Source organism: Macaca fascicularis, chromosome 12, assembly GCF_037993035.2.
Source record: "Macaca fascicularis isolate 582-1 chromosome 12, T2T-MFA8v1.1".
In the NCBI taxonomy this organism is placed as follows: Eukaryota; Metazoa; Chordata; class Mammalia; order Primates; family Cercopithecidae; genus Macaca; species Macaca fascicularis.
Window position 1 is genome coordinate 112,618,129 of NC_088386.1, and position 15,953 is coordinate 112,634,081.

The following is a 15,953-nucleotide window of genomic DNA, read 5'->3' on the forward strand; positions in this document are numbered from 1 at the left end:
TGATCTCCCAAAGCTTATGTTTTAATGGGGGGAAAACAGATAATAAACACGTAAGCAGATAAATCAATAAAATAATTCATAAGTGCCACAAAGAGGATATTATATAATAGGGAAATGTAATAGAAAGTCTCTTCCCAGCAGGCAGGACAGTAAGGGCAAATGCCTTGGGGTGGGGGATATATTTGTGTTTGAGAGAGACCAGCAGTCCTTCATGCCTAAGGGCTAAAGTGGGGCAGAATCTACAATAGTTCATCATGGCCTGTGTAGACATACTTCTTCTCTGCCTGGTAAACAGGAGAAGTTTACTGTTAAGAAAAATGTCAAGCAGGGATTTGTTGAATCTGCTGGCTGGTTGTGCTGTTGGTTCTGGCCAGACAGTAAAGAAATTGGTGACTTCTCCTTCCTGGCACCTTAGGGGATCTGGTTTTTTGATTAGGTTTAGGCCTTTGTTTAACCATAATTACATTGTTAAGGGTGGTCACCTCTTCTTCGGGGATTCTTCCATTTCTAGATGCAGACAGTGGAATCCAGTCCAACGAGTACAGGATGAAGGAGATGTATAAAGAGGTATAGATGTATCACGGACCAACTTGGAGGACTAAAGAAAAAGAGTCTAGGCTAAGCTTCCGGGATGGCTCCCAAAACCACACTGCAGAATTGGGCCCCCACAGGAGCTGCTGCCTCTGCCATGATCACGAAGCTGCCTGTTGAATCGGGAAGCCAGAGCGACAGTGGCTGCTCCATGTACCTGCCTGCAGACTGGTCAGCTCCAGTGAAATGGACATCCCACGTGGGTCCTCTCTTCCCTCATAGCTTGATTCCAAATCGGAGTCTTAGAAGGAATGTATCTGGTTAATAGGTCTCAGATCACATCCAAAAGTTTCACTGCTTGGGCATCTTAGCAATGTAGTTTTTCGGTTTCTAGCCTCTGCAGTAGAGGAAAGCCTGCTAGAACTGGAATGGGGTCTGGGCCAGGCAATCTACAGAACCGGCCACTTCAACTAAGCCAGGGTTTACACCACCTGCATTCTGACACTGGGGCTCATTCAGTGACTCCAGCAGTTTTTTGCATCTGTAGGCCAAGACTGGGACAGCTGTAAAACCACAACCAACTTTCTTTTTCAGATTCCGCATTCAGGATTGTGTGCCCCTACGCAAGATTTTATTTAGGTCAGGCTGGTTTCACCGGACAGAGGTCATAGCTACTTGGAGAAGAAGTTAATCAAAAGAGATGCCGTTTAGACTCTGAACCTCAAGAGTGAGTAGACCATGGTTGTTTTTGCTCATTTTTACAGCTGCAGTGCTAACATAGAGCTTGACATACAGAAGGCATTCAATAAATATTTATTGAGTAAATAAATGAATGAATAAAAGAAGAATAGGGTGAGGGGCCCTTTGACATTAAATATAAGGTAAGTTCATTTGAGCCTGTGTTTGTTGAACCAATGCTAATAATGCTTGATGTGTGCCAGGCACTGTCCTAAGTGCTTCGCAAATATTAACTCATTTAATTCTCATAGTTTCTCTATGAGATATGTACTATCGTTTATCCCATTTAAAAACCGACATACAGAGAAGTCATGTTACTCGCCCAAAGTTACACAGATACGTGGTAGAGTTAGGAGTCTACTGGCCTGGGTTGCCTCCAATATCTTCTGTTGTTACAGGACGTACCTATTATTGGTTTGGCACATGTGGAGGGGCCTGAGTGCGTGCATGTGATATTATGAAAGTAAATGGGTGCAACAATGTAGGTAGGGTTTGCTAGTATTGATACATTGCAATCCACCCGTCCTTATTCCCTCTTTATACTGCCTCCCAGTTTCTTCCAGTCTCCTACAGGCTATGCCTGCTCATGTATCTTTTCCCTTGTCCCTTTCCCATTCCTGTGCTGGACTGGGTTTCAGTGCTATTTTTGCAGCCAAGGTGGGCCTCTCTGATGCCCTGCTGAGCCGCCAGGAGGCTGCGCCTGCAGAATGAATCCCAATGCAGGGGTGGGGTTGGAAGCAGCATCCACAGTCCTCTTGGTTCAGTTCAGAGTTGGAGACGTCTGACTGCCCTGGCTGCTGTGGGTTCCCAGAGCTCTGTGGTTTCTTCTGGAAACACTGGGGAGACCACAACAGCAGCACCGAGCATCCCATCCCCACAGCCCACCGGGTCCAGTGGCCAACCTTCTCCTAGGCCAGTTTATTTTGGGTCATGGGTGTCAGAAATGAGTGCTGTCAAGGCTTTTCCGGTCCAGGAGAGCGTGGTCTTTGCAAATGCTCTGCAGAGCTGGCTCTTCTCGCAGGAGTGGTGTGGATTATTTGCAAAAACAACAGAGACTCTGCTAGCATTCCCACAGATAACACAGGGCTGCAGAGGAAAACATCCTCTTTGCCAGCACAGGCAACAGAGTAGGGGGACGTAGGGGCAGAAAGAAAGGGTGTGCTGTTTCTTCAGAGTTCACCCCATCCATTCCCTGCCTCCAAATAATTCAGCTTACATAGTTCCTAAGCTTAAATGGACCTCTTGAGGTACCCTCCCTTTGCGAAAGCACCTGGCAGTGGGGCAGTCCTTCTGATGTTTAACAGCTGGCCCTGCTGCTTCAGGACTACCCTTTCTGTTTTTCATGGATGTTCAGCCCCGTGTGCTTCAGATATAGAGGAAAAGTCAACCGTGCATGGATCTGCTGCCCCTGACAAAGGATTCCCACCCTGGGAAGGGGTGCAGGCTTCCTGTGTGCAGGTTTGGAAGAGCCCCTGTGACTTGATAGCAGGCCCACTAGACTCAGGGCCCTTTGACTCCTGATCTTCCCCTCTTTGAGTCACAAAACTATATACCCTGCTCAGTCCTTTTAAAGCATATTTTTTCCCCTTGGATTTTTTTCTTTCTTTGGTGTTTATGTGAACTGGTTGAACCCATCACGTGGTGAGTCCATGTTTATATTTGCAGAAGCACCGCCTGGGGAAGTTTTGTTTGTATAGAGGTCATCTCATCTCTTGGGCTTGGCTGCAGCCCCAGCTGGGGTTTCGGCAGCAGTAGCTGAACACACACCAGGGACTTCTTATTTCTCTCTCTGCCCTGGGTTCCAGGCTCCTGGTTCCAAAGGCTGGTGCTTCCTAGGGCAGGAAGAAGGGGCACACTCAGGAAAGAGCAAGATCATCTTCCTTCCACCCCATGCTCAACCCAACCTAGAGTTTTTTCAGGATATGACTGTCTCCTTTCTTACAACCCGACTGCTTTCCATGGTCTGAAAGCTAGACTTAGATTGGTAGAGTAGAGGGTAGGATGTAGGGATGTGCTGTTCTGTTGCTACTCTCCCTTTTACAGTCAGTATTCTAGGATGGCTGAGACCACGAGCTTTGGAGTCAGACAGAATTGGGTTGAAATCATGTCTTTGCCAACTACTAGCTGTGTGACCTTGGACAATACCTCTAAAGCTCAGTTTCAACATCTTAAATGAGAAAATAGTATCTACACCTTTAGATGGTCAGCAGGATTAACTTAGGGCATGAGTATGAAATGTTTCTAATTATGATAATGATGATCATGGTAATAAATAACAACACTAACTATGATAGCACTAAAAATGACAACTTCCCTCTATCCTTGTTTCCCTCCTCTTTTAAAGCAGTGTTTCTCAACTTTTTAAAATTATCACTCCCCTAAGGAGCCTTGTAAGACATTGATTCCCATATCATTTCCCCTTCTCCCCCATATACTCTATGTCTGTTAATATAGTGTGACCCTTTAGAGACTATGAATCATTGTGATAGCTAAGATTTTTTTTTAATCCCCCAAGATCCAATTTCCCAACAATATGGCCCCTCAGAGCTCATACTTGGAGAAGCTCTGCTATCTGGGTATCGTGCAGGTTATCACTAAAGTCTTTTGGTTAGACGGAGTAACAAGTAAACCCCAGAGTAGCCCTTTGGTGGGGATGACTGTCTATAAAAGACAGCCCCAAATAAACCAAATTTTTGTCATACTATAATGGATACCCATTGACCATAAGGGTGGGGCGAGAGCTTTCTCCCATTGTGGTTCATGCTGCACCCTTCTCACTCCCACTCCCATTTAACATTTGTCTTTGGGACAGCTATCACTGATAGGAGAATGAAAGGATCCATATTCACTCTTGCTTATGGGACTGGAGGCCATTCTTCTCTACTGGTATTTCTGAGACTGAGTGAGGCCAACATACCAATGCTGACCATAGCTGCATGGATAGGTCTACATGAGACAGTAAAGCATAGGAATGATTTAGGGAATACAGACGTTTTTGTATGGAAAGGAGAAGATGATTCCTGAAGGAGAGTGGTATTTAGGACACAGAGACTTGAAGAAGCAGGAGCTTCAGGGCGTGTGAATGATCTGAGCGCAAGTGGGCAACTTAGGGGTGACACAGGACTGCCTTGATAGCTATGGGTAGATCAGGCCCCACACAGGGCCAGGGGAGCCTTCACACAGACTGTTATGTGAATGACGCTTCCCTGAGTTGTGCAATGTGGCAGCCCCGCACAGACGATGTGTTCCTTGAGAAAGCCTAGGCCTTAGATGCCTTCCCTTGGGAGCTGAGAGAGAGTTTCTATTCACAGTTCACCAGAAGTTTGTCCAGACTAAATGATCATTCTTTTCAGTTTTCCCTAATTCCCCCCTTTGTTTTTTTGAGACGGAGTTTTGCTCTTGTTGCCCAAGCTGGAGTACAATGGTGCGATCTCGGCTCACTGCAACCTCTGCCTCCCAGATTCAAGCTATTCTCCTGCCTCAGCCTCCCGAGTAGCTGGGATTACAGGCATGTGCCACCTCTCCTGGCTAATTTTTTGTGTTTTTAGTAGAAATGGGGTTTCACCATGTTAGCCAGGCTGGTCTCGAACCCCTGAGCTCAGAAGATCTGCCCGTCTTGGGCTCCCAAAGTGCTGGGATTACAGGCATGAGCCACGGTGCCTGGACAGTTTTTCCTAATTCTTCAACAAAGAAATTTGCATATAACTGCAACTTGGTGTGTGAGTCTTGTGGTGGCCAAGGAAAAGGAGGGGGAGGTGTTGTCTCATCTCCACTTCTCCTGAATTCAAGTAGAGAAGGGATAATGACCTCTTGGAATGAATATGGTTCCAAATACTTGGGGTGACCAGAGGGGAGCCCCTGAGTGAAACCTGTGGCAGAGTACCCTGAAAGGATATATGCAAGCAATAGCATTTGATCACGCCCTGCAAATACCTACTGAGGCCACACTCTCCTGAGGTGGGATGCAGAGTCTAGGAGAAACTCCATAGTTTCAGTCCTTTTTGCTGAGGGCTTGCAATATGCCAGGCAGGCTATTAAGGGTTTAGATTTACATTCTTGGCCTTCAACAAAGATGATGGTGATCCCTATTACTGAGGGTCTAGATTAAAAAAAATTTTCCAGGCTGGGTTGGCAATGTTATGTCCTGGTCCCTTCTAGTTCTGACATCCTATGTCATCTGCCTGACAGAATTTTCAGAGGTGCTCATTAGATTCTTCTTGGAAGAAAACTTTGCTCCTGAAGAAGAGAAACTCAATGTTAGAGAGAGGAAAAGGCAAAGAAAAGGAGGGTTGGGGCACAGATCACAAAAGTTTACATTTTATAGCTCTGTCTAAAGCTGAATCTTTCTTAGCTTTTCTTCCAATATTGCTGTAAACTTTTCAACTTTCCCACTCTGAATGTTTTGAGGTCTTCACTCCTTTTCTATTTCTCAGCCATTCACCCTTCCTCTAAGACTTTCCCCAGAGTCCTCTGTGGTTGATGCCCTGCCCTGTGCATGCTTCTCTCCCTATTGCATGACCTCAGGCTGTACAATAGCATCAAGCATAGCCTTGATGAGAAATAATCCGCACTCAAGGCGGGATGTGTGGGAGAGGGGAATATCCCAGTGAGGCTTAGCAGGGGCTTACATGTGGTGAGAATATGAACATGGAACAATTGCAAAGAACCCTGGATCTGGATTCAGAATCCTGTGGCCACAGCTCTGGCTCTGGCCCTGACTTGCCATGTTACTTCTGGCAGGCCATCTGGGTGAACTGAAGCTGGGTGTCTTCACTTGCAAAATGGGATTTTCAAGATGACATTTTAGCTCCTTTTTCCAATTGTTGATATGTTATAGCTTTTAAAGACTTAATTGTAAGAATCACCAACTCTTTCTCCCCCCAGCATCCATGTCTCACTTTGTAATCTCATCTCCACTTAGGACTTGGAATCACATGTCTTTCCAAATTGGGGCCTTAGTTGTCCTGTGAGCTAGATGACATTGGTTTTCCACTTTAATTTTGTCCAGAGACTTTGTTATAATGATTCTATCCTTCTTCATCCCTTCCCCATCACCTGTTCATTCCTAGTTAGGAAGATACTCTTCTATGGACAGTTGGGTGGGGAGCCTGAGAACTCAGATGCTGGAAGCTGAAGCAGTTAGGAAGGGCTCTGAAAAGAAGGTAGAGGACGGGCACCAGTTAGTAATGGCATCAGTTGATTCCTCAAACCTCCAATTATAATTGCCATGAAAAAGTTTTCCATTTTCCTCCCAGCAATTCAGGCAAATGACCTCAAAGAGAAGAACCTCTTTTCCTTCCAAATTATGACTATTAACTTTTGCCTTTCTGGTCCACTCTCATCTTTATTCTTTCCTAACTTCTGTGGGCCGTGACAAAACTGTGCCAAAGCGATTGGTGGGTTGCTCCATGAAGACCCCATAGAGCTGGGTCTTTAGTCTTTTTAGACTAGCTGAGTGCAGCTGATGTCTCTGTGGGAGCTAGAGAGTGAGGAAGGGTGGATTCTTCTCCTTCTTCTTCTGAATGACTTCTTCCCTGCCCCATGGACCAGAGGAGGGGAGTTGAGTGGCAGAATGTGTTAACTCTCCACACTCAGGTTGGAAGCTTCTCTGCTCCACACAGACTTCTGCCCACACACAGGTCTTTACTTCTCCAAAGGTCATTCCCTCATTAATGCAATACCTGCCCATCTAAGAACCACCCCTTCCTTGTTTAGCCAACATACTTCTGCTTTAGATATTGTATTAAAGGCCCATCCTGGCATTGCTTTTTAGAGAATAGGAAGGTAGACACTAAGTACTGTCACAAACAAGATCATGGGATCTACCAGTACTTGTTAAAAGTTCCATTTTACAATGAACCCCCAATTCCTTGTAAAGGAATATTTTTTAGGCTCTCCTCAATGCCACTAATGAGCATGCGCAGCCTGGAGAAAGTGCAGAAGAAGACTGTTTATGTTTAACTTGGGAGGCTGCTGTGGTTCTAGGAAATGGGAATGTGTGTCAATTTGCTTTATAGAGGAAAGCAGAAATTGAAGAAAATGATCCATTAAGAATTATCAAATACTAAACCCTTTTGGTAAGATATTTGGTGGATCTCTTGGCATCTAGGAAGAACTGACCTCAATTCACCCCATACAGAAAGATCTAAGGAACTCCTTATCCATGTTAGGGTACAATTATCTTTATAGTCAGAAAATTTTCCTTACAGCTTCAGTTTTCATTGCTTTCTCTTATTTTATTTGTATCATAAAGCAACTGAAAAGATTGTGCCTCCCGTAGTGTATTTGGAAGTAGCCTTGGATGAGCTTCAATATGGTGACTTTGGTCTTTCCTTCTCTGCTGTGAATCATGTTGGATACCTTCAACAATCAATCATCCAAGGATTTGCAGATCATGGTGGATGGGAGGCAGGACTAGATTGCAGCTCTGGACAGAGCAGCATGTGGAGGCTTGTATTGTGAATTTTAGCATCAGATTGACTGCAAGAACAAACCAGCAATCCTGAGAGAACCCAGTGACCCTCTGAAGGAAGCAGACTGCTCCCACAGGACCAGGAGACACCCCAAATACTCTGGGAGGTGTAAAGCCTTGGGCAAGTTTTCAAGCCCAATCTCACCCTCTGCCTGGAAACAGACTCAGGGCTATTGTGGGGGGCACGGTGAGACTGAGACCAGCCCTTTGGTTTGCATGGGAGCTGGGTGAGGCCTGTGACTGCTGGCTTTCCCCCGATTCCCTGACAACCTGCATGACTCAGCAGAGGCAACCCTAATCCTCCTAGGTACACAACTCCAGTGACCTGGGAATTTCACCCCCATCCCCCATAGCAGCCGCAGCAAGACCTGCCCAAGGACAGTCTGAGCTCAGACACGCCTGGCCCTGCCCCCACCTGATGGTCCTTCCCTACCCACCCTGGTAGTGGAAGACAAAGGGTGTATAATATTTGGAGTTCTAGGGCCCCATCTGCCACTGGTCCCTCTCCATGCTACTACAGCTGATGTTTTCTGGAAAGTGTCACCTCCTGGCAGGAGGCCAACTAGCACAAAAATAGAGCATTAAACCACCAAAGCTAAGGACCCTCACAGAGTCTATTGCACCCTCTTGCCACCTCCACTGGAAAAGGTGCTGGTATCTACACAGCTGAGAGACTCATAGATGGTTCACATCACAGGACTCTGTGCAGACAACCCCCAGTACCAGCCCAGAGCCAGGTAGATTTGCTGGGTGGCCAGACTCACAAGAGAGACAATAATCACTGCAGTTTGGCTCACAGGAAGCCACATCCACAGGGAAAGGGGGAGAGTACATCAAGGGAACACCCTGTGAGACAAAAAAATCTGAACAACAGCCTTCAGCCCTAGACTTTCCTTCTGACAGAGCCTACCCAAAAGAGAAGGAACCATAAAACCAACCCTGGTAATATGACAAAATAAAGCTCGTCAGAACCGCGCCCCCCCCCCCCCCCCCAAATCACACTAGTTCACCAGCAATGGATCTAAACCAATAAGAAATCCCTGATTTACCTGAAAAAGAATTCAGGTTAGTCATTAAGCTAATCAGGGAAGGACCAGAGAAAGGCAAAGTACAATGCAAGGAAATTCAAAAAATGATACAAGAAGTGAAGGGAGAAATAGTCAAAGAAATAGATATAGCTTAAAGAAAAAACAAAAAATCCAGGAAACTTGGGACACACTTTTAGAAATTTGAAATGCTCTGGAAAGTCTCAGCAATAGAATTGAACAAGTAGAAGAAAGGAATTCAGAGCTCGAAGACAAGTTCTCAAATTAACCCAGTCCAACAAAGACAAAGGAAAAAGAATAAGAAAAAATGAACAAAGCCTCCAAGAAGTCTGGGATTATGTTAAATGACCAAATCTAAGAATTATTGGTCTTCCTGAGGAAGAAGACAATTCTAAAAGCTTGGTAAACATATTTGGGGGAATAATAGAGGAAAACTTCCCCAGCCTTGCTAGAGACCTAGACGTGCAAGTACAAGAAGTACAAAGAACACCTGGGAAATTCATCACAAAGAGATCTTTGCCTAGGCACATTGTCATCAGGTTATCCAAAGTTAAGCTGAAGGAAAGAATCTCAAGAGCTGTGAGACAGAAGCCCCAGGTAACCTATACAGGAAAACCTATCAGATTAACAGCAGATTTCTCAGGAGAAATCCTACAAGCTAGAAGGGATTGGGGCTCTATCTTCAGCCTCCTCAAATAAAACAATTATCAGCCAATAATTTTGTATCCAGTGAAACTAAGCATCATATACGAAGGAAAGATACAGTCATTTTCAGACAAACAAATGCTGAGAGAATTTGCCATTACCAAACCAGCACTATAAGAACTGTTAAAAGGAGCTCCAAATCTTGAAACAAATCCTGGAAACACCTCAGAACAGATCCTCTTTAAAGCATAAATCACACAGGACCTATAAAACAAAAACACAAGTTAAAAAGCAAAAACATAAAACCAAAAAATAAAGTACACAGGCAACAAAGAGCATGGGGAATGCAATGGTACCTCACGTTTCAATACTAACATTGAATGTAAATGACCTAAATGCTCCACTTAAAAGATACAGAACTGCAGAATGGATAAAAACTCTCCAACCAACTATCTGCTGCCTTCAGGAGACTCACCCAACACATCAGGACTCACATAAAGTAAAGGGGTGGAAAAAGGCATTTCATGCAAATGGACACTAAAAGCAAGCAGGAGTGGCTATGCTTACATCAGACAAAACAAACTTTAAAGCAACAGCAGTTAAAAGAGACAAAGAGGGACAGTATATAATGGTAAAAGGCCTAGTCCAATAGGGAAATATCATGATTGTAAACATATATGCATCTAACACTGGAGGTCCCAAATTTATAAAACAATTACTAATAGACCTAAGAAATGAGATAGACAGCAACACAATAATAGCGGGGGACTTCAATACTCCACTGACAGCACTAGACAGGTCATCAAGACAGAAAGTCAACAAAAAAACAATGGACTTAAAGTATACCTTAGAACAAATGGACTTAACAAATATATACAGAACATTTCATCTAACAACTGCAGAATACACATTCTATGCAACAGCGCATGGAACTTTCTCAAAGATAGACCAGGTGATAGGCCATAAAACGAGCCTCAATAAATTTAAGAAAATTGAAATTGTATCAAACACTCTCTCAGACCACAGTGGAATAAAACTGGAAACCAATTTCAAAAGGAACCTTCAAAACCATGCAAATACATGGAAATTAAATAACCTGCTCCTGAATTAGCATTGGGTCAAAAATGAAATCATGATGGAAATTAAAAAATTATTCGAGCTGAATGACAATAATCACACAACCTATCAAAACCTCTAAGATACAGCTAAGGCAGTTCTAAAAGGAAAGTTCACAACCCTAAATGTCTACATCGAAAAGTCTGAAAGAGCACAGACAATCTAAGGTCACACCTCATGGAACTAGAGAAACAATAACAAACCAAACCCAAACCCAGCAGAAGAAAGGAAATAACCAAGATCAGAACAGAACTAAATGAAATTGAAACAAAAAAAATTTAAAAAGATAAATGAAACAAAAATCTGGTTATTTGAAAAGGTAAATAAAATTGATAGACCATTCAAGATTAAGCAAGTAAAGAAGAGAGAAAATCCAAATAACCTCACTAAGAAATGAAACAGGAGATATTACAACTGACACCACTGAAATAAAAAAGATCATTTGGGCTACTATGAATAGTAGCTACTACTACTTTACGCACATAAACTAGAAAACCTAGAAGAGATGGATAAATTTATGGAAAATACAACCCTCCTAGCTTAAATCAGGAAGAATTAGATACCCTGAACAGACCAATAACAAGCAGTGAGATTGAAACAGTAACTAAAATCTTTCCAACAACAACAAAAAAATTCCAGGACCAGATGTATTCACAGCAGACTTCTATCAGATATTCAAAGAAGAATTGGTACCAATCCTTTTGACACCATTCCACAAGATAGAGAAAGAAGGAACCCTCCCTAATTCATTCTATGAAACCAACATCACCCTAATACCAAAACCAGGAAAGGACATAACCAAAAAAGAATCTACAGACTGATATCCTTAATGAACATAGATACTAAAATCCTTAACAACACACTAGTTAACAGAATCCAGCAACACATCAAAAAGATAATCCACCATGATCAAGTGGTTTCATATCAGGGATGCAGGGATGTTTTAACATGTGCAAGTAAATAAATGTGATACACCACATAAACAGAATTAAAAACAAAAATCACATGATCATCTCAATAGATGCAGAAAAAGCATTCAACAAAATCCAGCATTGCTTTATGATTAAAACCCTCAGCAAAATTGGCATACAAGGGAAATACCTTAATGTAATAAAAGTCATCTATGACAGACCCACAGCCAACAAAATACTGAACGGGGAAAAGTTGAAAGCATTCTCTCTGAGAATAAGACAAGAATGCCCACTCTCACCATTCCTCTTCAATATAGTACTGGAACTCCTAGCCAGAGCAATCAGACAAGAGAAAAAAATAAAGGGCATCCAAATCTGTAAAGAGGAATTCAGACTGTCACTGTTTGGTGGCAATATGATCATTTACCTTGAAAACCCTAAGGACTCCTCCAGACTCCTAGAAGTGATAAAAGAATTCAGCAAAGTTTCTGGATACAAGATTAATGTACATAAATCAGTACCTCTTCTCTACAACAATAGTGACCAAGTGGAGAATCAAATCAAGAACTCAACCCCTTTTACAATAGCTACAAAACAAACAAACAAACAAACAAACAAACTTAGGAATATACCTAACTAAGGAGTAGAAAGACCTCTACAAGGAAAACTATAAAACACTGCTGAAAGAAATCATAGACGACATGAACAAATGGAAACACACCTCATGCTCATGGATGGGTAGAATCGATATTGTGAAAATGACCATACTACCAAAAGCAATCTACAAATTCAACATAATCCCCATAAAAATACCACCACTATTCTTCAAGACTTAGAAAAAACAATTCTAAAGTTCATATGGAACCAAAAAAGAGCCTACATAGCCAAAGCAAGACTAAGCAAAAAGGACAAATTTGGAGGCATCACACTACCTGATTTCAAACCCTACTATAAGGTCATAGTGACCAAAACAGCGTGGTACTTGTATAAAAATAGACACATAGACCAATGGAACAGAATAGAGAACCCAGAAATAAACTCAAATGCCTACAGCCAACTGATCTTCAATAAAGCAAACAAAAACATAAAGTGGGGAAAGGACACCATTTTTTACAAATGGTGCTGGGATAATTGGCTAGATATGTGTAGGAGAATGAAACTGGATCCTTCATCTCTCAACTTATACAAAAGTCAACTCAAGATCGATTAAGGACTTAAACCTAAGACCTGAAACTATAAAACTTCTAGAAGATAACATTGGAAAAACCCTTCTAGACATTGGCTTAGACAAGGATTTTATGACCAAGAACCCAAAAGCAAATGCAATAAAAACAAAGGTAAATAGCTGGGACCTAATTAAACTAAAGAGCTTTTGCATGGCAAAAGGAACAGTCAGCAGAGTAAACAGACAACCCACAGGGTGAGAGAAAACCTTCACAATCTATACATCTGACAAAGGACTAATATCTAGAATCTACAATGAACTCAAATCAGTAAGAAAAAAACAAACTATTTCATCAAAAAGTGGGCTAAGGACATGAATAAACAATTCTCAAAAGAAGATAAACAAATGACCAACAAATATATGAAAAAATGCTCAACAACACTTATGATCAGGGAAATGCAAATCAAAACCACAAAGCGATACCACCTTACTCCTGCAAGTATGGCCATAATCAAAAAATCAAAAAACAGTAGATGTTTGTGTGGATGCGGTGATCAGGAAACACATCTACACTGCTGGTGGGAATGTAAACTAGTATAGCCACTGTGGAAAACAGTGTGCAGATTCCTTAAAGTACTAAAAGTAGAACTACCATTTGATCCAGCAATCCCACTACTTGGTATCTACCCAGAGGAAAAGAAGTCGTTATTAGAAAAAGATACTTGCACACACATGTTTACAGCAGCACAATTCACAATTACAAAATTGTGGAACCAACCCAAATGCCCATCAAACAATGAGTGGATAAAGAAGCTGTGGTATATATATATATGATAGAATACTACTCATCCATGAAAAGGAATGAATTAACAGCATTTACAGTGACCTGGATGAGATTGGAGACTATTATTCTAAGTAAAGTAACTCAGGAATGGAAAACCAAACATCATATGTTCTCACTGATATGTGGGAACTAAGCTACGAGGATGCAATGGCTAAGAATGATACAATGGACTCTGGGGACTTGGGGGGAAGAAGCGGGGGTGCGGGTGAGGGATAAAAGACAACAAGTATGGTGCAGTGTATACTGCTTCGGTGATGGGTGAGCCAAAATCTCACAAATCACCACTAAAGAACTTACTCATGTAACCAAATACTACCTGTATCCCAATAACTTATGGAAAAATAAAATAATAAAAATTTAAAAAGAGAAACAAAAACAATCAATCCTCCAGTTCGGTTTCATCGTATAAGAAAGCTAGATGGGGCCGGGCGCGGTGGCTCAAGCCTGTAATCCCAGCACTTTGGGAGGCCGAGACGGGTGGATCACGAGGTCAGGAGATCGAGACCATCCTGGCTAACCCGGTGAAACCTCGTCTCTACTTAAAAAAATACAAAAAACTAGCCGGGCGAGGTGGCGGGCGCCTGTAGTCCCAGCTACTCGGGAGGCTGAGGCAGGAGAATGGCGTGAACCCGGGAGGCGGAGCTTGCAGTGAGCTGAGATCCGGCCATTGCACTCCAGCCTGGGCGACAGAGCGAGACTCCGTCTCAAAAAAAAAAAAAAAAAAAAAAAAAAAAAAAAAAAAAAAAAAAAGAAAGCTAGATGGATAAAAATGTGTGGAACATGGAAAAATGCTTGTGATATAGTGTTAAGAAAAAGAAGACATCACAGGACCCAGGAAAGTTTGAACTGCATGATAATGAGTATACATATTTTAAAAGAAACATAAGAGGAAAAAAACTGGAAGAAATATACCCAAATTCTGTCCATGATGAAATTGTGGGCATGTTTCTTTCTTCATCAATTTTCCACAAGTTTCCAATTGTCTCTGTCTTGCAGAGTGTTTCTGTTGGAAGTCAGTTCAGTTGTATCAGTTTCCATGGTCATTGTCCGTCTTCTTGATTTAAGAAAACTGGGTGGGAACCATGCATTTTTCTGAACAGAAGATCTGTGGAAGATTTTCTGACTCAGTACCTATTTCCCTTGCCTCTGATTTTCCCCTAAGCAACCCATATACACACGTACACGTGTCCACACTTATACACTCACTCTCTTCTCCTCCACACTGCATGCATAGGAAGGCAGAGGAGCATCTCTGGGAGAAGCATCTGTGCAATGACACTGCTTAAGGCCAGACAGCCGGTCTCAACCCCCTCTCCAGCCACTTGAGATGGTGGGAACTCAGTGGTGGCTGAGTCTAATATGGGAGAATTGCAGAATCCACTGGTGAATTGCTCCTTTGTTTTCCTAATCTTCTAATCCAGGGGAACAGAGAAAGGAGTTTTCCTGGGACTTCGGGTCCAGCCTTCCAAATCCTTCTGTCTTTGACCCCACCCTGGGCTGGGATGAGGGAGGGCAGGTGGGAAGACACCAGGGAAAGTATGGTGTCAAAATTGTGAAAACCTTTAGCCATGGCCACCTATCACCTTTCTCAAGGACTTGGATTTACATTGATCTCCTGTTAGGACCCCTGCCTTTCCTGGTTCTGAGCCATAGCACCCTCTCAGAAGTCTGTGTGGGACTCCCATCCCACTTCACCTACCTTTTCTCCTACAACAGTGCCACGGCTGAGAGCCAGAGAGCGGGAGTGGGTCTTTCATATTTAGGTTTAAATAGGAAATTCTCCAAACTTATTAGCCAATCACCATTCCAATAATCCATTTATCTCTTGGCCTGTAGATGTATAAATGCTTGATTTCCTGTATTTATCTGATTAGAGTCCATGCAAGGAGGCCAGATTCATTGTCTGGTTTTCTATGCAAACCTTTCAGCTTTGCTCAGGTCTATGGCCATTGACAACTGCTTCCTTATGTTTGGCAGTGACTTTTGTTGTGTGGTCAGTTCAATGATATCAACAGCTACTGTTTATGGAATGCTTGTTATGCATCCGACACTGTGCTAAGACACTGTGTGTTAACTCATTCAGTCCTCAACTCTATGAAGGGAGTTCTGTTATTAACTCCACTTTGCAGCTGAAACAGCTGAGGCACACAGCTAAGGAACTTACCCAAGATCCCCAAGCTGGGAAGGAGCAGAGCCTACTTTTGAAAACAAGCAGTGTGGTTCCAGAGTTCACTTTTACCCCTATGCTATTGGGTAGGGGTGAAGGTGACAAGGGAGCATGGATAACTCAGGGGGACACATCCTTGCCACCTGGAAAGCCATCATCTGAATATGGCAGGGAGGAAAGGGGCTGGCTATACACATGAGCGTAGGAAAGCTCCACCTTACAGAGGCCACATCTTTAATCTTTCAGTTGCCACCATGATGTCAGACACACAATGAGCACAACAGTTTTAACTAAATGAATGAATGAATTATTGAGCTG

The 15,953-nt window shown here is 42.7% G+C and overlaps 1 long non-coding RNA gene across 3 annotated transcripts in view; it reads left to right on the forward strand.

Annotated features, from left to right (window-relative positions):
* Positions 1-1,128: 1,128 nt before the first annotated feature.
* The window catches only part of LOC102135060 (uncharacterized), a 578,423-nt gene continuing 563,598 nt past the window's right edge, over positions 1,129-15,953 (forward strand). For all 3 annotated transcript variants that reach the window (XR_012421461.1, XR_012421464.1, XR_012421463.1), the window contains exon 1: positions 1,129-1,258. This is a non-coding gene — a long non-coding RNA (uncharacterized lncRNA). The remainder of the gene's footprint in view (positions 1,259-15,953) is intronic.